At 49.7% G+C, this 23,165-nt stretch overlaps 5 pseudogenes; 2 read left to right on the top strand and 3 right to left on the bottom strand.

Annotated features, from left to right (window-relative positions):
- Positions 1–3,273: 3,273 nt before the first annotated feature.
- On the top strand, positions 3,274–3,392 carry LOC143947605 (5S ribosomal RNA; annotated as a pseudogene).
- Positions 3,393–3,495: 103 nt separating this feature from the next.
- LOC143946830 (5S ribosomal RNA) lies at positions 3,496–3,614 on the top strand (annotated as a pseudogene).
- A 12,167-nt stretch (positions 3,615–15,781) lies between these two features.
- Positions 15,782–15,900, bottom strand: LOC143947404 (5S ribosomal RNA; annotated as a pseudogene).
- A 322-nt stretch (positions 15,901–16,222) lies between these two features.
- LOC143947941 (5S ribosomal RNA) lies at positions 16,223–16,341 on the bottom strand (annotated as a pseudogene).
- A 4,233-nt stretch (positions 16,342–20,574) lies between these two features.
- LOC143949784 (5S ribosomal RNA) lies at positions 20,575–20,693 on the bottom strand (annotated as a pseudogene).
- Positions 20,694–23,165: the final 2,472 nt, after the last annotated feature.

Raw genomic sequence — 23,165 nt, 5'->3', positions numbered from 1 at the left:
TCTTTTTTTGTTGTTGGCTTTGACCTGTTTTTTTTCCCTTGTTTCCCAAGGTGACCATCTTGGCATTTGTCAAGAGGGTTGAGAGTGCACAAAGAAATTGCCTATGGGCACAACACCCTGAAAGCGCCCAATCTCGTTTGGTCTCAGAGGCTAAGCAGGGTTGGGCCTGGTTTGTACCTGGATGGGAGACCGCCTGGGTTTTCCAGATGCCGCAGGCTTCTTTTTATGTTGTTGGCGTTGACTTGTTTTTTTTGTTTGTTTCCCAAGGTGACCATCTTGGCGTTTGTCAAGAGGGTTGAGCGTGCATTTGATCTCAGAGGCTAAGCAGGGTTGGGACATGGTTAGTACCTGTATGGGAGACCGCCTGGGATTTCTCAATGCCATAGGCTTTAGTTTTAAGCTGTTGGCATTGACTTATTTTTTTTATTTTTATTATTCTTTTATTAAGTAGAACAACATAAATATAACAGTCAACCATACAGCATGACCCAGGGTCACAATTACATGCTAACAAAAAATAGGCAGCCAAATAACTCTGGGTTCTCAGAGGGGAGTCCTACAGTTTCATGCAGAAAATAGAGAAACCCCACCTCCGACATGTAGTACAGTATAACTAGTGCAGCTCCGTTCGGACAAATGTAATCATGGAGAACAACTGGGACCACAGCGAGCCAGCTTATCATGACCTACGTGAACTAGAGTAAAATATGAGCCGGTCATGTCCAGAACCCTGGGGTTCTTCTGGGTCCTGAAGGCTAGTAAGGAGACAAGGCATAGTTAAAGGGAGGACGGGGGAAGAAGAGAGTGCAAAGACGGAGGAGAGAGGAGGTGGGGGGATGGCGGCAGGGAAAAAAAGAAAAATAAAGACAAAAAGGGAGGGGGGAATGCCACCCAGGGCAGACATGGCCTACGTAGGTAAACGTTAGATGTTCAGTCGTTTTCTGGGACGGGGGCACTGCTCACCTCCCGAATGTAGTCTCGAGTACCAGTAAAATACCTCCAGGGCCTCCATGTAACACTAAATGCCTCTTCAGTGTTGTGAAGGGTGGCGGTCAATTCTTCCATCCGGAGAATATGATTGACTTTGGAATACCACAGCACCTTGGATGGGGGCTGAGGCTGCCTCCACAGTGCGGGAATGCAGGCCCGGGCGGCATTCAGGAGTTGCATCGTGAGGTTTTTTTTGTATTTTCGAACAGGCTGTTCGGTCAAGTGTAGAAGGCACGCTACTGGGAACCCAAAAGTTCCTCAAGGTCGGGCATGCCCAGAAAAGGTGTCCCATGGTCCCCATATCTGAATTTCACCTCCAACAAACATCCGGGATCGATCTATCCATTTTATTCAGAAGGTATGGGACTCTATACCAGCGTGAGACTATCTTGTATCTTGATATTGGTTTGCGATGGAAGCTTTATGTACTAAGGTCAGGATCTTCCCTATCTGTTGTGGGGTAAATGTGATGCCTAAGTCCCTCTCCCATTTGTGGATAAATGGTGGGGTCGACTCCTCCTCCTGATTACTCAATAGGTTGTACAGGAGGGAGAGGGTGTGTCGCACAGGTTCCCTTTTGTGACAGATGGATTTATAGGGTGTCAGGTCTCTAGGAGTGTAGGGGGCCCTTTGTATGGCCAGAAGAAAGTGACGAAGTTGATAAGGACTAAACAAGTCAAGCGGAGGGTCAGAAAGCTCGGCGACAGTTTGCGTGGTCGGGAGCCCTCCCGTGGGCCACACCTCTCCCAGACGCTGTTTCCCCACCACTGTCAACTGTCGCAGTTTCTTGTTGGTAAATCCCGGTGGGAAGTCTGGATTACCTATAACCGGAGTCATTGGTGATGGCAGGGGAGCAATGTGTGTGCAGCGGAACAACCTCCGCACAACAGCCAACGTAGCTCCCACTACGGGGTGACCTCTGAGGTCTTTTGGTAGGGAGGACAGGAGCCACGGGGAGGTCAATAGGAGAATGGAACCATCCTCAATCTCCATCTCCACCCACTGCTTGTGTGGGCCATTACAATGCCAATCAACGACTCTCGCTAGCAGAGTCACTCTGTAGTATTGTCTGAGATCTGGGAGACCCAGACCCCCCTTGTCCTTTGGTCTGGCAAGCAATTGCAAACGGGCTCTGGGCGGTTTGCGCGCCCAAATAAAGTCCCGGAGCAGCACCTGCAGTTGTCTGAAAAAAATTGGGGGTAACCGGATCGGTAATGTCTGGAACATGTATAAGATCCGAGGGAGGGCCATCATTTTGAATGCATTACAGCGCCCGAACCAGGTCAGTGTTAAAGCATGCCAGTTTCCCAAATCAGATTTCAGTCTATCCAGGAGAGGGACAAAATTAAGCAGGTACAATTGCGCTAAATCCGCTGCGATGTCAACGCCCAAGTAACGTATAGATTTTTCAGCCCAGTAGAATGGAAAAGCGGACCGGAGCCTCTTGGCCTCACCATCCGGGACCGATATATTCAATACAGCCGACTTGGCGCAATTGTTTTTATAGTTTGATAGGCTGCCGTGTCGCTGTAGAGACGCAAGTATTTTGGGAAGCAAAATGTGTGGATTGGAGACGGAAAAAATTAGATCGTCAGCGTACGCCGCAATTTTGTGGTGTGCCGAGGGTTTGGATATGCCAGTAATATTCGGGTCATTCCGAACGTGACACATAAGTGGTTCCAGTGTCAGAATTAAAATTAGGGGAGACAGAGGGCACCCCTGCCTTGTCCCATTAGTGATGGGGAAAGAGTCCGAGCACCCCTCGGTCACCCGTACCGCTGCCGACGGCGTGGAGTAAAGCGACATTACCCAGCTCATCATGTTGGGGCTAAGACCTATATGTTCCAGGGTGGCCTGCATAAAGTGCCAGGCCACCCTGTCAAAGGCCTTCTCCGCGTCCGTTGACAACATAAGCAAGGGCCTTCCCTGTACATGCGCCGCATGGATTAAATTGAGGACTCGGGCCGTATTGTCTCTAGCTTCCGACTTATTTATATTTTTTTGCTTGTTTCCCAAGGTGACCATCTTGGCGTTTGTCAAGAGGGTTGAAAGTGCCTGAAGAGATTGCCTGCGGGCACATCACCCTGAAAGCACCCGATCTCGTTTGATGTTGGAGGCTAATAGAGTCGGGCCTTGTTAGTACCTGGATGGGAGACCGCCTGGGAATACCAGGTGTTGTAGACTTCTTTTTATGTTGTTGGCGTTGACCTGTTTTTTTTCGCTTATTTCCCAAAGTGACCATCTTGGTGTTTGTCAAGAGGGTTGAGAGTGCCTGAAGAGATTGCCTATGGCCACATCACTCTGAAAGCACCCAATCTCATCTGATCTTGGAGGCTAAGAAGAGTCGGGCCTGGTTAGTACCTGGATGGGAGACCACCTGGGATTACCAGTTATTGTAGGCTTCTTTTTATGTTGTTGGCGTTGATTCGTTTTCTTTTTTTTGCTTGTTTCCCAAGGTGACCATCTTGGCATTTGTCAAGAGGGTTGAGAGTGCCCGAAGAGATCACCTATGGCCCCATCACCCTGAAAACGCCCAATCTCGTCTGATCTCGGATGCTAAACAGTGTCGGGCCTGGTTAGTACCTGGATGGGCGACCGCCTGGGAATACCAGGTGCCATAGGCTTCTGTTTTTTTTATTTTTTATTTAGTAGTATGCGACATACAATGCAAAGGCAACTTCACAGAATGTGTGATACAAATAGTTACAAACAAATGATCATATTGCATGGATATCAGAGCTAATGGTAAGAAGTCTGAGGAGAATAGCACGTGTACAGCTTTGCGGTCATATCAAGATGAGATTAAAGCTCCATCTCGTTGGGATCCTCTACCACTTAAAATATTATTGATACTAGCCCTGCTACCCTCGAAGAGTTTAGATATCCATAGATAGGGGAAGAGTATTGTGTAGTAGTCAAATGGGGTCGGAACATACCATTTTCTTTTCCCTTTTTTGAGTTAAGAAGGGAAATAGTAGAACTGAAAGGAGGGAGAAGGGGAAAGAGAAGATTGGGGAAGGAAATGGCAGAAAAGGAAAAGAAGGGGTAAGGGGGTGTCGTGGGTAGAGTGGATAGGGTGGGGTCCCCTCCCAGGGAGCAAGAGACGCCCTCGGCTGGGTAGGGTCCCCTCCCAGGGAGCAAGAGACGCCCTCGGCTCACCAGCTCATCAGCTGTCCAACGTTTGGAACAGCGATCTCCAACGATCACCATGAGCTTACTATGTCTCGCGGAGGTATTCCTCCGAAAAGCGAAACTGGGTCCAGTAGAACCATCTGTTCCCATGCTCCTCCGTTTTATCCCTCATTGTGGCAGTCAGGTCTTCCATTCGTTCAATATCATTTACCCTTGCGAACCACTGGGTCACCATTGGAGCAGATTGCTCTTTCCACGACTTGGGATGCAGGCCCTAGCTGCATTGAGGAGATGTTTATGATAACGCTTATGATAACGCTTTCTCGACATAGGAGTTAGATTGAGAAGAACTGCTGCGGGATCATTGGCTAAGGAAATGTCTGTGAACTTGTGGATGAGTCTCAGGACAGGCTGCCAGAATGTTTGTAATTTAGGGCATTCCCAGAAAATGTGGAGAATGGTGCCAGTCTGTTGCCCACAGTGACAGCAGAGGTCAGATTGACCGGGGAATATTTTGGCCAACACCACCGGTGTACGATACCAGCGTGTGATCAGCTTATATGAGATCTCCTGATATTTACTGCAGAGTGACGACTTATGGGCGAAAAAGAGTATTCTGTCCTTCTGTGGTTTGGAGAATGTAGTTTGTAAGTCCCTTTTCCATTTAGCTAGGAAGGGTGGATCCGTGGAGGATTGTGCGTCTGTCAGGATTTGGTAGGACCTAGAGAGGGAACCACGAATTGGGCCATCATCCAGGCAAAGTTCCTCGAAGGGGTGGAATTGTCTAGAGAAGAACGAATGGTTAGGTAGTGATCCGAGGAAATGGATTAGCTGTCTAGCTCTCCAGCTATCCAATGCAACAGGTACTTGCTCTAGCAGTATGGTCCCCATGGGAATCAAGCCCGTGGGTCCAAGAAATAGGGCTGCTCTCAGAAGCCCTTTCGGGGCTTGCCTGGTAAAGGCCTGGTCAGACAGGCCCGGAGGGAATCTAGGATGTCCAATAATTGGGGTCATAGGAGAAGGGAAGTTAGTCAGGTGGGAAAGGTGAAAAAAACTATCCATCTCGGCGAGCGAGGGGCCAATTAACGGGTGAGTAGTCACACAGGGCTCCAATGGCCTCCCCGCCCAAGGCAGACCAGCCAGTGGAACCCGTGCCATCTCCTGCTCTAGCTTGACCCATAGCTTCAGTTCCCCATGCCGGTGTCTTATCACATATGGTCCCCCATCGGATAGTGTCCGCTGTGTACTGCGCATGCGCAGTACACAGCAACACAGATTCCGAAAATTGCCGAGCATGAACGGCGCCTGCGCACTGAGTCCAGGTTCTATCCCCACTATCCAAGTGGACATAGAGTAAGAATATAAAAGAGCCGAGCGCAGCGAGGCCGAGCCCGAAGCGTGGCGAGCGAAGCTCACCTGCGAGGGGCCCTCTAATATTCACAACCCTATGTCCGCTTGGATGGTGGGGCTACCACCTCCACTCACCGCGCAGGCACCGTTCAGCTTCGGAGATTTTCCGAAGCTTCGTCTGCTCCGTACTGCGCATGCGCAGTACGGCGCGGACACTATATCATGGCCGGACAGTATATGGCAGAACACCGGCACCAGTCAACCACCGGTGTCATGTGCGTCGCTGTGTAATATAGAGCAGGGTCCGGGAAGCCAATACCTCCCCGCAATTTCGGTCGCAATAGCATTGCCCTACCAATACGCATATGTTTTCTGCGCCAGAGGAACTTGATAAAGATTGAGCGAACCGCATGAAAGAAAGTCTGGGGTATTTTGATAGGTAAGGCTTGTAGTAGATACAGAAGTCGTGGAATCGCGTTCATCTTCAACACATTACAGCATCCGAACCATGACAGAGCTAGTGGGTCCCATCTTTTAAGGTCCGCTGTAAGCCCATAGGCTTCTTTTTATGTTGTTGGCTTTGACCTGTTTTTTTTTTGATTGTTTCTCAAGGTGAGCATCTTGGCGTTTGTCAAGAGGGTTGGGCGTGTCTTGAGGAGAACGCTTACGGCCACATCAACCTGAAAGCACCCGATCTCGTCTGATTTCAGAGGCTAAGCAGCGTCAGGCCTGGTTAGTACCTGGATGGGAGACTCCCTGGGAAGACCAGGTGCCATAGAAGGATCTGGTCTGGTTAGTGTCTTGATTGGGAGATCGCCTGGGAATACTGGATGCCGTAGGCTTCTTTTTATGTTGTTGGCTTTGACCTGTTTTTTTTTAGCTTGCTTCCCAAGGTGACCATCTTGGCCTTTGTCAAGAGGCTTCAGAGTGCCCAAAGAGAGTGCCTACGACCAAATCACTATACTATATATCTATATCTATAATAATAAATAATATTTTTAGTTATATATAAGATACTATATAGGTGATTTGGCCGTAGGCACTCTCTTCGGGCACTCTGAAGCCTCTTGACAAAGGCCAAGATGGTCACCTTGGGAAACAAGCTAAAAAAAACAGGTCAAAGCCAACAACATAAAAAGAAGCCTACGGCATCCAGTATTCCCAGGCGATCTCCCAATCAAGACACTAACCAGGGGGGCGTGGCCTAGGCATGAAGGAGTGAGGACACTCTTTTCCGGAGCTCCCGGTCCGTGACCCCTCCACACCCCTTTACCACAGTCTGGTCGCATATTTCGGCATCGCCGACATCCCCGCACTTCGGCGGAACACAGCCAGCCGAGCGGGGTCCGCCGCTGCTGCCATGGACAGGTACTTGGTCCCGCTGCAGCCTCCGGCCTCCACGCCGGATCCAGCCAAGATGGCGCCCGCGGCCTCCGGCGCTCCAGGCACAGAGGGAAGGTGAGCAGACTGCTATGCAGGGACACGACATGCCCCCGTTCTCCCCGCCTAGTGACTTGTCCCCGTGTCTCCCACGCTCACTGTCCATGGCCTCGCTTGACAGCCCGGACCATAGCGGCCTGCCACCCTGGTTCCCTCACAACTCCCAACTGTCCCAGAGACCCTCCCGCAGTGGAAGCCTCATCCCAGGACCGAATGGCCAGGCTGCTCTCGCCTCAGACACACAGGGGGACCCACCGCTGCCACCAGCACCGGCATTATTGGGGGACAAGGCCATCCTAGCTTTACTCCAAAACCTTCCCACTAAAGCAGACTTTAGCTGTATGGCAGCCAGGATTGAAACGACCTTGCGACATGAAATCGCAGGGGTCAAACGTGACGTGTCGGCTACGAACGAGCGGGTGACCACCCTGGCATCGGATGTGACCTCCCTGACCACTGATGTTTCTGGCCTGCAAGCCGCACATGATACCCTTGCTGACAGAGTGGCACAGTTGCAACTCCTAGTGGATGACCTTGAGAATCGCAACCGCAGACGCAACATCAGGATCAGAGACTTGCCCGAAGCCACTGGCCAGGCAGACCTCAAAGCCACAGTTACAGCTATATTTAACGCCTGTCTGGACCGCGCTGCTGACACAGTAATAGCCATTGATAGAGTCCACAGGACCCTGGGCCCCAGGAGCCCCACAGAGAACCGGCCACGTGACGTTTTATGCTGTCTCCACAATTACTCAGTTAGGGAGGATGTCCTGCAAGCGTCGTGGCGCAAAGGCAGCATTGATTTTGACGGGGCCCAAGTCACCCTTCTGCCAGATGTATCCCGCAAGACCTTCCAGATGAGACGCTGTCTGCGACCCCTTCTGGAACACCTAACTGAACGGAGGATTCCATACAAGTGGGGCCATCCGTTTCACCTTATAGTGCGCAAAAATGGGAGGCCCCTTGCGCTACGACACCCTTCGGAGGTCCCGTCCTTTCTGGAGGCTTTGGGCCTGCCCTCGGTTCAGGTCCCCGACTGGTTGGCTCCTGTTGTCCCCCAGGGAGCAGTGGCCCCGACGAACAACCCCTCAACCAGGCCACAGAGAGTGAGACGCCACCATTGATCCCAACGTCAGAGATCGCAGGCCCCTCAAGATCGTGAACCCTGAGAGAGTACAGTAATTTTCCGTTATTCCTGTGTTATACCCTTTTTTTTTTTGTTTTCTTTTTCTCTACCAACATAGACGGCTGGAGTATCCAGCTTTGTGTTGTTTACCATGCCACGGGCCATTGTTCCCAGCGCCCCCGCTAGGGGAGAGGAAGGACATTGGAAGAACAGAGTTGGACACTGCACTTCCTGGACGAAGCCCTGAGTTATTGGCGGTACTGTTCACCATTCTCGTTACTGTTTATCTACACTTGCCCTAGTCTCGGCGCTCTTTGTGTTTTTGGACTGCCTGGTGGTGCCCCCCGGGTGCCCCTGGGCGGCGTTCCCGCTCCCTCCCCCTCTCCTCCCCCCCCCTTTTTTCCATTTTTTTTTGGGGGGGGGGGAGGGGCGGGTGCCTGGGTGATATAAAGTTATCTATACTCTGTGTTGAAAAGTTTAATATGTTGGTCTAATTATGCACTGTTCTACTGTTGTTAACTGCCCGATACCTGCTGCAGTGATGTTCTATAATGCGTTTGATGTCGTAGTTAAGATGCCAAAGAAGCTCCGTGCATGCCCGATTGCGACTGCATGGACCATGGGATGCTGGAGGGGTACTGCACCGATGAGTTCCTCCCTCTGCAGTGCCTTACCTCTTCCCCCACTAGGCCCCTCTGCCCTAACCGGCAGGTTCTCTCTGATAGGAGCTTTAGCAATTCCCCGATCTATCCCCACCCCTCCTACCCTCCTCCTCCCTACTAACTCCGGACCTTCTCCGCTTCGTTACTGCTTTTCCTTTTTCTCCTCCTCTTCCTCTGTGCTTGAACTCTATATCTACTACTGACTCCGGTGGAGACCGCCGGCCGGGTACCACTGCCGTCATGGCCCTGAAGCTGGTTTCCTGGAATGTGAAAGGGCTGAATGTACCTGAAAAAAGGTCCAGCTGCCTAACAGAATTGTGGCGGATGAAGCCCCAAATAGTTTTCCTCCAGGAGACCCATTTCAGGACAGACCAAATACCACGGCTTTATAGTAAGCACTTCCCCCTGGCCCACCACAGCACGTCCCCTACTTCCAAATCGAGAGGAGTGTGTGTTCTTCTTGCTAAAAACTTGCCGTGGCGCCTGTTAGCTGTCCAAGCCGATAGTGAAGGGAGATATCTCTTCATTAAGGGAACTCTCCACTCGCAAACTTTTACTCTTGCCAACCTATACATGCCGAATGTGGACTAGCTGCCGGCCTTAGAAGCATGCTTGGATGCCCTGGCTGCATTCTCGGAGGGTACTTTGATCGTTGGGGGGGACTTTAACCTCACCTTGGACCCCCGCAGAGACTCATCATCGGGCACCTCTGCGATTTCTGCGAGAACGCGTTCACACATAAGAGACCTGCTACACTCCCACCGACTGATCGATGTGTGGCGTACGCTTCACCCACAGGATAGGGACTATACATTCTTTTTCACCGCTCATGGTTCTTACTCACGTATAGATATGTTTTTAGTCACCCACAATGCTATCCCGGCAGTCACAGACGCTCAGATAGGCCACATAGCCCTGTCTGACCATGCCCCGATTTCTTTGATGCTGAAGCTACAACAGGAGTCGCGTGGTCAGTCCTGGTGGAGACTGAACGAGTCTCTCCTGAAGGACCCTGAGACCCACGCAGACCTGCTTAGGGAATTAGAAAGTTACTTTGATCATAACCGTGATTCTGTTTCCAACCCCCTCATGTTATGGGCGGCTCATAAATGCTACATTAGGGGCATTCTTATTAAACATGGTCATAGACTCAAAGTGGCCAAAACTGAGGCTCTCTCCAAACTTATTGCCAAGTTGCATGCGTGTGAACAACGACACAAATCCCAGCCGACTGCTGCGCTGGAGGTGGAGGTGAGAGATCTTAGAGAACAAATTAGAGATTTCTCTCTCTTTCAGGCTAGAACCAGACTCATGTGGGTTCGCAGGACGTATTATGAATATGGAGACAGGTGTAGTAGGTCCCTAGCGAACTCCCTGCGTGCCCAACGCAACGCGTCCTTCATTCCAACCATAACCTCCCCTTCGGGTGCCAAGCTTCATGATTCACGGGAGATAGCGGAGTGTTTCCGATCTTTCTATGAAGCCCTTTATAACTTGCACCCCCGGGACTCAGGAGACGCCCTCCAGGCCGGCACAGCGGCCATTGACGAGTACCTAGCTTCGGCAAACCTCCCGTCGCTGACACAGGAAGAGATAGAGCTTCTCTCGCAACCTATCTCCCCGGAGGAATTGTCGGCAGCGTTAAGAGACTCACCCAAGGGCAAGGCACCAGGCCCAGATGGGTTTATGGTCCCTTATTATAAGGCCTTCCTCTCCCTGTTGTCCACGCCGTTTGTGTCAGCTTTTAACGCCCTATTGGAGGGCCAGACCTTTCCACCGGAGCTGTTGCAGGCAAGCATCTCGGTCATACTCAAGCCGGAGAAGGATCCGCTTCTCTGTGCGAACTACAGGCCCATCTCCTTATTAAACAGCGACCTTAAGCTCTTCACTAAGATACTGGCGGAGCGGTTGGCGCCCATTCTCCAACGCCTGATACCTCTGGATCAGGTGGGGTTTATTCATAACAGGGAAGCCCGAGACAACACTACCAGGACAATCAAAGTTATAGAACGCGTCAGACGCCTTAAACTACCGATTATGTTGCTCTCTGTGGACGCAGAAAAAGCGTTTGACAGGGTGAGCTGGCCTTTTTTGCTAGCCACCCTGCGAAGCTTGGGTGTACCCCCCCATGCTTTCATGGGTTACAGCTCTTTACTCGTCACCGACGGCGATGGTTAGGGTCAATGGGTTTGCCTCGTCGCGTTTCACTATTGGCAATGGAACGAGGCAGGGATGCCCGTTGTCCCCCCTTTTGTTTGTCCTATCGCTTGAACCCTTGCTGTACCACATCAGGCAGAACATAGACATCAAGGGACTGGACACCCCCTCACACCACCATAAGGTCGCAGCCTTTGCAGATGACCTCTTGTTCTATGTCTCGGAGCCTCACATTACATTGCCGAATCTCTTAGCGGAAATAAGACGATATGGCACCCTGTCAAATTTTAAAATTAACTTACAGAAATCGGAAGCACTCAACGTCTCCCTGTCTACCAACGCCCAGACGAGTCTAAGCACTAATTTTCCCTTTCGTTGGGCAACTGGGGCTATACAATATCTGGGTACCAAGGTTCCCCCGGACCCACATCTGATTTTCCAATTGAATTTCCAGCCGCTTCCAAAAAATTTTGCCGTAGATCTAGAGAGGTGGTCAAAGTTGGCGACCTCTTGGTTTGGGAGATGCAATGTGCTCAAAATGAATGTAATGCCCAGACTCTTGTACCTATTACAAGCCTTACCGATAAAAATCCCCCAATCATTTTTTAAAGCCATGCGCTCCATCTTTATTCGATACGTATGGCAGGGCAGGCCTCCAAGACTCAGCCGAACATTACTGCTCAGATCAAAAGACAAGGGAGGGATTGGCCTCCCAGATCCGGCATGGTACTATACGGCGGTGCACATGAACAGAGTAGTTGACTGGTGCAGACACCTGAAGGATAAGCTGTGGGTTCGTCTGGAGCGTGAATCCGTACCATTTCCAGGTTTGCCCTGGAGTGGACCGGGCTGGTCGGGAGCGACGCAGGCACACCCACTCATTGAGCCAATGTTACAAGAGCTAGACAGATATTTTACCCTGATGGGCGTGCCCAGTTTCCCTTCGCCCATGACTCCTATTATTGGACACCCACGCTTTGAACCCGGCATGACGGAAAAGTCTTTCCGCCTCGACCCTGACCGGGACCTTGTGCGGGCCTCTTCTTTTCTTGGCCCTAGGACGTGGACAGCGGTCTCCACTATGTACGAGGCGTTAGCAACAACTGCCCTGGGACAGTGGAAGCTTGCCCAACTCTCCCACTTCTTGAAATCTTTGCCAAACAGTGGCGAATTCCGCAGACCCCTAACATCGTTTGAGGAGGTATGCTCAGGAGAGGGACCGACCCGAGGGTCTCTTTCCCTGTCATATCGCATCCTACTTGACCAACTCTCCCAGGGTAACCTGGTGTTCGTGGAAAAATGGGAGCGAGACCTGCATATCCGGCTCTCGCCAGACCAGAAGAACCGCGCGCTTCTTTTTGCGCACAAGTCATCCCTATGTAGTAAATACCAGGAAATAGCTTATAAAATTTTGACCCGATGGTACAGGACCCCCACTGTCCTGGCGGCTATGTTTCCCGGTCACAGCCCTTTGTGCTGGAGATGCGGTGAACAAGCCGGCACGTTACTACATATCTTTTGGGAATGCCCTCAACTGGCCCATTTCCGGAGACAGGTTCTCAATATCATTTATGACCTCACGGCTATTGATCTCCAGAACAACCCAGCTGCGATCTTCCTCAATCTGACCCCACTCTCGAGCAAGAAGTACCATAAATCTCTCTTAAAACATCTTCTGAGTGGGGCCAGGGCATGTATACCTAGCATGTGGAAACGGCAGGCCGCTCCACTGGTGTCTCACTGGTTTGCAAGAGTTTGCGACATCTACCGTATGGAACAGCTCACATCAGCGTTAGGCGACAGGGAGGAAGAGCACACTGCTCGTTGGTTGTCGTTGGTTGTCTTGGAGCCCCCCATCCCCTTCTCCTGACCATTTGCTCCCCCCTCTTTCCCTACCCCCTAACTCCCAAGTATAATTAAAATACATGGTGATTGCAAGGATCTTTTCGTTTTGTTCCCTCGATTTCCCAGCCAGGGGTTGGCGGCCCTCGGGGTGGTCCCGGCTGAGCTCTTTGACCAATAGAATGAAGGTGACCGATGTTAGAGGCCCCTCAATCTGGGCCTTGAGGGGGATCGCCCCGCGGACTGCCCTGGTTTATAAGTAGACACTGGGGTGCCAGATCATTAGAGTTGGATAATGTGGTGGCCTAGCCACGGCTGGGGCTGCTGCTGACATAAGTTGTTAGGTTTCCCCCGGTCCCCCACGAAGTATTAACTATGTATTTTTGTTAACCTGGAAAACTGAGGGATCTATGTCTTTTAAAGTTTGTCTCTGTATTACCTGCAATCCGTAAATAAAGAATAAAAAAAAAAAAAAGACACTAACCAGACCAGACCAGATCCTTCTATGGCACCTGGTCTTCCCAGGGAGTCTCCCATCCAGGTACTAACCAGGCCTGACGCTGCTTAGCCTCTGAAATCAGACGACATCGGGTGCTTTCAGGTTGATGTGGCCGTAAGCGTTCTCTTCAAGACACGCCCAACCCTCTTGACAAACGCCAAGATGGTCGCCTTGAGAAACAAGCAAAAAACAACATAAAAAGAAGCCTATGGGCTTACAGCGGACCTTAAAAGATGGGACCCACTAGCTCTGTCATGGTTCGGATGCTGTAATGTGTTGAAGATGAACGCGATGCCACGACTTCTGTATCTACTACAAGCCTTACCTATCAAAATACCCCAGACTTTCTTTCATGCGGTTCGCTCAATCTTTATCAAGTTCCTCTGGCGCGGAAAACATAAGCGTATTGGTAGGACAATGCTATTGCGACCGAAATTGCGGGGAGGTAATGGCTTCCCAGACCCTGCTCTATATTACACAGCGACGCACATGACACCGGTGGTTGACTGGTGCTGGTGTTCTGCCATATACTGTCCGGCCATGATATAGTGTCCGCGCCGTACTGCGCATACGCAGTACGGAGCAGACGAAGCTTCGGAAAATCTCCGAAGCTGAACGGCGCCTGCGCGGTGAGTGGAGGTGGTAGCCCCACCATCCAAGCGGACATAGGGTTGTGAATATTAGAGGGTCCCTCGCAGGCGAGCTTTGCTCGCCACGCTTCGGGCTCGGCCTCGCTGCGCTCGCCTCTTTTATATTCTTACTCTATGTCCACTTGGATAGTGGGGATAGAACCTGGACTCAGTGCGCAGGCGCCGTTCATGCTCCGCAATTTTCGGAATCTGTGTTGCTGTGTACTGCGCATGCGCAGTACACAGCAGACACTATCCGATGGGGGACCATATGTGATAAGACACCGGCATGGGGAACTGAAGCTATGGGTCAAGCTAGAGCAGGAGATGGCGCGGGTTCCACTGGCTGGTCTGCCTTGGGCGGGGAGGCGATTGGAGCCCTGTGTGACTACTCACCCGTTAATTGGCCCCTCGCTCGCCGAGATGGATAGTTTTTTTCACCTTTCCCACCTGACTAACTTCCCTTCTCCTATGACCCCAATTATTGGACATCCTAGATTCCCTCCGGGCCTGTCTGACCAGGCCTTTACCAGGCAAGCCTCGAAAGGGCTTCTGAGAGCAGCCCTATTTCTTGGACCCACGGGCTTGATTCCCGTGGGGACCATACTGCTAGAGCAAGTACCTGTTGCATTGGATAGCTGGAGAGCTAGACAGCTAATCCATTTCCTCGGATCACTACCTAACCATTCGTTCTTCTCTAGACAATTCCACCCCTTCGAGGAACTTTGCCTGGATGATGGCCCAATTCGTGGTTCCCTCTCTAGGTCCTACCAAATCCTGACAGACGCACAATCCTCAACGGATCCACCCTTCCTAGCTAAATGGAAAAGGGACTTACAAACTACATTCTCCAAACCACAGAAGGACAGAATACTCTTTTTCGCCCATAAGTCGTCACTCTGCAGTAAATATCAGGAGATCTCATATAAGCTGATCACACGCTGGTATCGTACACCGGTGGTGTTGGCCAAAATATTCCCCGGTCAATCTGACCGCTGCTGTCACTGTGGGCAACAGACTGGCACCATTCTCCACATTTTCTGGGAATGCCCTAAATTACAAACATTCTGGCAGCCTGTCCTGAGACTCATCCACAAGTTCACAGACATTTCCTTAGCCAATGATCCCGCAGCAGTTCTTCTCAATCTAACTCCTATGTCGAGAAAGCGTTATCATAAGTCCTTACTTAAACATCTCCTCAATGCAGCTAGGGCCTGCATCCCAAGTCAGTGGAAAGAGCAATCTGCTCCAATGGTGACCCAGTGGTTCGCAAGGGTAAATGATATTGAACGAATGGAAGACCTGACTGCCACAATGAGGGATAAAACGGAGGAGCATGGGAACAGATGGTTCTACTGGACCCAGTTTCGCTTTTCGTAAGAATACCTCCGCGAGACATAGTAAGCTCATGGTGATCGTTGGAGATCGCTGTTCCAAACGTTGGACAGCTGATGAGCTGGTGAGCCGAGGGCGTCTCTTGCTCCCTGGGAGGGGACCCCACACTATCCACTCTACCCACGACACCCCCTTACCCCTTCTTTTCCTTTTCTGCCATTTCCTTCCCCAATCTTCTCTTTCCCCTTCTCCCTCCTTTCAGTTCTACTATTTCCCTTCTTAACTCAAAAAAGGGAAAAGAAAATGGTATGTTCCGACCCCATTTGACTACTACACAATACTCTTCCCCTATCTATGGATATCTAAACTCTTCGAGGGTAGCAGGGCTAGTATCAATAATATTTTAAGTGGTAGAGGATTCCAACGAGATGGAGCTTTAATCTCATCTTGATATGACCGCAAAGCTGTACACGTGCTATTCTCCTCAGACTTCTTACCATTGGCTCTGATATCCATGCAATATGATCGTTTGTTTGTAACTATTTGTATCACACATTCTGTGAAGTTGCCTTTGCATTGTATGTCGCATACTACTAAATAAAAAAACAAAAAAAACAGAAGCCTATGGCACCTGGTATTCCCAGGCGGTCTCCCATCCAGGTACTAACCAGGCCCCACACTGTTTAGCATCCGAGATCAGACGAGATTGGGCGCTTTCAGGGTGATGGGGCCGTAGGTGATCTCTTCGGGCACTCTCAACCCTCTTGACAAATGCCAAGATGGTCACCTTGGGAAACAAGTGAAAAAAAAACAGGTCAATGTCAACAACATAAAAAGAAGAATACGGCACCTGGTATTCCAACGCCATCTCCCATCCAGGTACTAACAAGGCCCAACCCTTCTTAGCCTCAGAAAAGAGAAGAGATAGGGCTCTTTCAGGGTGATGCTGCTGTAAGCGATCTCTTTGGGCACTCTCAACCCTCTTGACAAATGCCAAGATGGTCACCTTGGGAAACAAGCAAAAAAAAAAAAACGAATCAACGCCAACAACATAAAAAGAAGCCTACAATAACTGGTAATCCCAGGTGGTCTCCCATCCAGGTACTAACCAGGCCCGACTCTTCTTAGCCTCCAAGATCAGACGAGATTGGGTGCTTTCAGAGTGATGTGGCCATAGGCAATCTCTTCAGGCACTCTCAACCCTCTTGACAAACACCAAGATGGTCACTTTGGGAAATAAGCGAAAAAAAAACAGGTCAACGCCAACAACATAAAAAGAAGTCTACGACACCTGGTATTCCCAGGCGGTCTCCCATCCAGGTACTAACAAGGCCCGACTCTATTAGCCTCCAACATCAAACGAGATCGGGTGCTTTCAGGGTGATGTGCCCGTAGGCAATCTCTTCAGGCACTTTCAACCCTCTTGACAAACGCCAAGATGGTCACCTTGGGAAACAAGCAAAAAAATAAAAATAAGTCGGAAGCTAGAGACAATACGGCCCGAGTCCTCAATTTAATCCATGCGGCGCATGTACAGGGAAGGCCCTTGCTTATGTTGTCAACGGACACGGAGAAGGCCTTTGACAGGGTGGCCTGGCACTTTATGCAGGCCACCCTGGAACATATAGGTCTTGGCCCCAACATGATGAGCTGGGTAATGTCGCTTTACTCCACGCCATCGGCAGCGGTACGGGTGACCGAGTGGTGCTCGGACTCTTTCCCCATCACTAATGGGACGAGGCAGGGGTGCCCTCTGTCTCCCCTAATTTTAATTCTGACACTGGAACCACTTATGTGTCACGTTCGGAATGACCCGAATATTACTGGCATATCCAAACCCTCGGCACACCACAAAATTGCGGCGTACGCTGACGATCTAATTTTTTCCGTCTCCAATCCACACATTTTGCTTCCCAAAATACTTGCGTCTCTACAGCGACACGACAGCCTATATGTATTGAATATATCGGTTCCGGATGGTGAGGCCAAGAGGCTCCGCTCCTCTTTTCCATTCTACTGGGCTGAAAAATCTATACGTTAACTGGGCGTTGACATCGCAGCGGATTTAGCGCAATTGTACCTGCTTAATTTTGTCCCTCTCCTGGATAGACTGAAATCTGATTTGGGAAACTGGAATGCTTTAACACTGACCTGGTTCGGGCGCTGTAATGCATTCAAAATGATGGCCCTCCCTCGGATCTTATACATGTTCCAGACATTACCGATCCGGTTACCCCCAATTTTTTTCAGACAACTGCAGGTGCTGCTCCGGGACTTTATTTGGGCGCGCAAACCGCCCAGAGCCCGTTTGCAATTGCTTGCCAGACCAAAGGACAAGGGGGGTCTGGGTCTCCCAGATCTCAGACAATACTACAGAGTGACTCTGCTAGCGAGAGTCGTTGATTGGCATTGTAATGGCCCACACAAGCAGTGGGTGGAGATGGAGATTGAGGATGGATCCATTCCCCTATTGACCTCCCCGTGGCTCCTGTCCTCCCTACCAAAAGACCTCAGAGGTCACCCCGTAGTGGGAGCTACGTTGGCTGTTGTGCGGAGGTTGTTCCGCTGCACACACATTGCTCCCCTGCCATCACCAATGACTCCGGTTATAGGTAATCCAGACTTCCCATCGGGATTTACCAACAAGAAACTGCGACAGTTGACAGTGGTGGGGAAACAGCGTCTGGGAGAGGTGTGGCCCACGGGAGGGCTCCCGACCACGTAAACTGTCGCCGAGCTTTCTGACCCTCCGCTTGACTTGTTTAGTGCTTATCAACTTCGTCACTTTCTTCTGGCCATACAAAGGGCCCCCTACACTCCTAGAGACCTGACACCCTATAAATCCATCTGTCACAAAAGGGAACCTGTGCGACACACCCTCTCCCTCCTGTACAACCTATTGAGTAGTCAGGAGGAGGAGTCGACCCCCACCATTTATCCACAAATGGGAGAGGGACTTAGGCATCACATTTACCCCACAACAGATAGGGAAGATCCTGACCTTAGTACATAAAGCTTCCATCGCAAACCAATATCAAGATACAAGATAGTCTCACGCTGGTATAGAGTCCCATACCTTCTGAATAAAATGGATAGATCGATCCCGGATGTTTGTTGGAGGTGAAATTCAGATATGGGGACCATGGGACACCTTTTCTGGGCATGCCCGACCTTGAGGAACTTTTGGGTTCCCAGTAGCGTGCCTTCTACACTTGACCGAACAGCCTGTTCGAAAATACAAAAAAACCCTCACGATGCAACTCCTGAATGCCGCCCGGGCCTGCATTCCCGCACTGTGGAGGCAGCCTCAGCCCCCATCCAAGGTGCTGTGGTATTCCAAAGTCAATCATATTCTCCGGATGGAAGAATTGACCGCCACCCTTCACAACACTGAAGAGGCATTTAGTGTTACATGGAGGCCCTGGACGTATTTTACTGGTACTCGAGACTACATTCGGGAGGTGAGCAGTGCCTCCGTCCCAGAAAACGACTGAACATCTAACGTTTACCTACGTAGGCCATGTCTGCCCTGGGTGGCATTCCCCCCCTCCTTTTTGTCTTTATTTTTCTTTTTTTCCCCGTCGCCATCCCCCCACCTCCTCTCTCTCCGTCTTTGCACTCTCTTCTTCCCCCGTCCTCCCTTTTGACTATGCCTTGTCTCCTTACTAGCCTTCGGGACCCAGAAGAACCCCAGGGTTCTGGACATGACCGGCTCATATTTTGCTCTGGTTCACGTAGGTCATGATAAGCTGGCTCGCTGTGGTCCCAGTTGTTCTCCATGATTACATTTGTCCGAACGGAGCTGCACTAGTTATACTGTACTACATGTCGGAGGTGGGGTTTCTCTATTTTCTGCATGAAACTGTAGGACTCCCCTCTGAGAACCCAGAGTTATTTGGCTGCCTATTTTTTGTTAGCATGTAATTGTGACCCTGGGTCATGCTGTATGGTTGACTGTTATATTTATATTGTTCTACTTATACTTAATAAAAGAATAAAACAAAAAAAATAAATAAGTCAATGCCAACAACTTAAAAAAAAAGCCTATGGCATCGAAAAATCCCAGGCGTTCTCCCATCCAGGTACTAACCAAGTCCCAACCCTGCTTAGCCTCTGAGATCAAATGAGATTTGGCTCTTTCAGGGTGATGCAGCCATAGTAGATTTTTTCAAGCACGCTCAACCCTCTTGACAAACGCCAAGATGGTCACCTTGGGAAACAAACAAAAAAAAACAAGTCAACGCCAACAACATAAAAAGAAGCCTACCGCACCTAGTATTTCCAGACGGTCTCCCATCCAGATATTAACAAGGCGCGACCCTTTCTAGCCTCTGAGATCAGCGGAGATTGGGCGCTTTCAGGGTGATGTGCCCATAGGCAATCTCTTTGGGCACTCTCATCCCTCTTGAAAAATGCCAAGATAGTCACCCTGGGAAACAAGCGAAAAAAAACAGGTCAACGCCAACAACATAGAAAGAAGACTACGGCACCTAGTATTCCAAGGCCGTCTCCCATTCAAGTACTAACTAGGCCCAACCCTTCTTAGCCTCTGAGATCAGAAGAGATAGGGTGCTTTCAGGGTGATGCGGCTGTAAGCGATCTCTTTAGGCACTCTCAACCCTCTTGACAAATGCCAAGATGATCACTTTGGGAAACAAGCGAAAAAAACAGGTCAACACCAACAACATAATAAAAGAATAAAAAAAATTAAAAAAATAAGTCAATGCCAACAGCTTAAACCTAAAGCCTATGGCATCGAGAAATCCCAGGCGGTCTCCCATCCCGGTACTAACCAGGTCCCAACCCTGCTTAGCCTCTGAGATCAAATGCACGCTCAACCCTCTTGACAAACGCCAAGATGGTCACCTTGGGAAACAAACAAAAAAAAACAAGTCAATGCCAACAACATAAAAAGAAGCCTGCAGCATTTGGAAAACCCAGGCGGTCTCCCATCCAGGTACAAACCAGGCCCAACCCTGCTTAGCCTCTGAGACCAAACGAGATTGGGCGCTTTCAGGGTGTTGTGCCCGTAGGCAATTTCTTTGTGCACTCTTAACCCTCTTGACAAATGCCAAGATGGTCACCTTGGGAAAAAAGGGAAAAAAAACAGGTCAAAGCCAACAACATAAAAAGAATCCTACGGCATCCGGTATTCCTAGGCGATCTCCCAATCAAGACACTACCAGACCAGATCCTTCTATGTAACCTGGTCTTCCCAGGCAGTCTCCCATCCAGGTACTAACCAGGCCTGATGCTGCTAAGCCTCTGAAATCAGACGAGATCGGGTGCTTTCAGTGTGATGTGGCCGTAAGCGTTCTCTTCAAGACACGGCCAACCCTCTTGACAAACGCCAAGATGGTCGCCTTGAGAAACAAGCGAAAAAAACAGTTCAAAGCCAACAACAAAAAAAGAAGTCTATGGCACCTGGTATTTCCAGGCGGTCTCCCATTCAGGTACTAACCAGGCCCGACACTGTTTAGCCTCTGAGATCAGATGAGATTGGGCGCTTTCAGGGTGATGGGGCCGTAGGTGATCTCTTTGGGCACTCTCAACCCTCTTGTTAAACACCAAGATGGTCACCTTGGGAAACAAGCGAAAATAAACAGGTAAATGCCAACAACATAAAAAGAAGCCTACGGCACCTGGTATTCACAGATGGTCATCCCATACAGGTATTAACCAGGCCGTACACTGCTAGGCCTCCGAGATCAGATGAGATTGTGCACTTTCAGGGTGATGTGGCCATAGGTGTTCTATTTAGACACTCTCAACCCTCTTGACAAATACCAAGATGGTTATCTTGGGAAACAAGTGAAAAAAAAAAGGTCAACGCCAACAACATAGACCCTGGCGGTCTCCCATCTGACCCAGACCCTGCTTAGCCTCTGAGATCGGGCGCTTTCAGGGTGATGTGACCTCAGGCGAACGCTTTGGGACATACTCAAAACTCTTGACTGATGCTAAAATGGTCACCTTGGGAAACAAGCGAAAGAAAAACAGGTCAAAGTACTATCCAGGCCGGACCCTGCTTAGCCTCTGAGATCAGATGAGATCGGGCGCTTTCAGGGGGATGTGGCCGTAGGAGATTTCTTTGGGCTCTCTCAGCCCTCTTGACAAATGCCAAGATGATCACCTTGGGAAACAAGCGGAAAAAAAGCATGTCAACGCCAACAACATAAAAAGAATGCTACGGCACCTGGTATTCCCAGTTGGTCTCCCATCCAGTTACTAATCAGGCCCGACAATGCTTAGCCTCCGAGATCAGACAAGATCAGGCACTTTCAAGGTGATGGGGCCATAGGCGATCTCTTCGGGCACTCTCAACCATCTTGACAAACGCCAACATGGTCATCTTGGGAAACAAGCGAAAAAAACCAAGTCATTGCCAACATTGGAGGCTAAGCAGGGTTGGGCAATCAGTTTCCTTGCCTGAAATAGGCATCTCAGAACTGCCATCTGGCTACTTCCCGGGTTTCCAACTCCTTCAACTAATCCCAGGAGACCATACTTTGCCTCCATCATGGTGGAGGTTCCAACCACCCGATCAATGGTTCCTGTCACCTCTGTCCAGTAGCGGATCAACTTCGGGCATCTCCAAAACATGTGCATCATGTCTCCCCCCATGTTCCCGCACCGGGGGCAACTTGCGTCCGGCCGTTTGGCCAAACTGAAAAAGTTTACGAGGAGCATAATAGGTTCTATATAATAAGAACAGATGTGACATCCTGTGTGAGGAGAGCCACAATTCACCACAGGCAGGATTCCTGCGGCCAATTATAGCTCAGGGGGGTTTAGTACACACCCCACACTATATAAGGCCGCCAGCATGGCGGCCTTGTATAGTGTGTTGCGGTGGTCAGGGAAAGAGGACGATAGGCAGGGACAGTGTCTTTACTGCTTGGGAACCTAGCACTGTTACAATGGGTGTTATGTGCCTCCTGCACAGTACACACCTGAAGCTACCCTTTATTACTGGTGTTCAATTTCTGCAATACATGCATCTGCAGTGCAGAAGTTAGAGTCGGTGTTGTGTGCCTCCTGCACAGTATACACCTTATTGCTGGTGTTCTGTTTCTGTAATACAGGAACCTAGTACTGTTACAGTGCTAGGGTGTACAGAGAAGCTGGTATATATAGAAGACTACAGCATACAGAAGAAAGGCTAGTGAATACAGAATACAGGTTTCGTGTATGTAGATAGGCTTGAGTATACAGAGATGCTAGAGTAAACAGTGAGGCTGGGGTACACAGAGAGGCTAGTTTAAAGACAAATACAAAGATGTTAGTGTATATAGAGAGGTTAGTGTATAGAGAGAGTCGAGTGTATACAGAAAGGACAGTGCATATAGAGAAGCTAGTGTATACAGAAAGGGTATACATGAAAGCTGACATTCTATACAGAAGACTGGGTAGTGTATACAGAGAGTCTAGTGGGTACAGAAGACAGGCTGGTGTATTCTAGCTAGATTTTACAGTCTAGTGTATACAGAAGACAGGCTGTGGTATACAGAGAGTTTAGTGTATTCAGAGAGTCTAGTGTATACATAAGACTGGCTAGTTTACACAGTGTTTACAGAGATGCAAGGGTGTACAGAGAAGCTGGTATATATAGAAGACTACAGCATACAGAAGAAAGGCTAGTTAATACACAATACAGAAGACTCGTGTATGTAGATAGGCTTGAGTATACAGAGATGCTAGAGTAAACAGTGAGGCTAATTTAAAGAGAGGCTAGTATATACAAAGATGTTAGTGTATATAGAGAGGTTAATGTATAGAGAGGGTCGAGAGTATACAGAAAGGACAGTGCATATAGAGAAACTAGTGTATACAGAAGACAGGCTTGGGTATACATCAAAGCTGACAGTGTATACAGAAGACTGGGTAGTGCATACAGAGAGTCTTTTGGGTAAAGAAGACAGGCTGGTGTATTCTAGCTAGTTTTTACAGTCTAATGTATACAGAAGACAGGCTGTGGTATACTGAGGGTTTAGTGTATTCAG

Source organism: Lithobates pipiens, unplaced genomic scaffold (genome assembly GCF_037356315.1).
Source record: "Lithobates pipiens isolate NorthernLeopardFrog02 unplaced genomic scaffold, aLitPip1_a1.2 Scaffold_30, whole genome shotgun sequence".
NCBI classification, from domain to species: Eukaryota; Metazoa; Chordata; class Amphibia; order Anura; family Ranidae; genus Lithobates; species Lithobates pipiens.
This window is presented reverse-complemented; position numbering and strand designations above follow the sequence as displayed.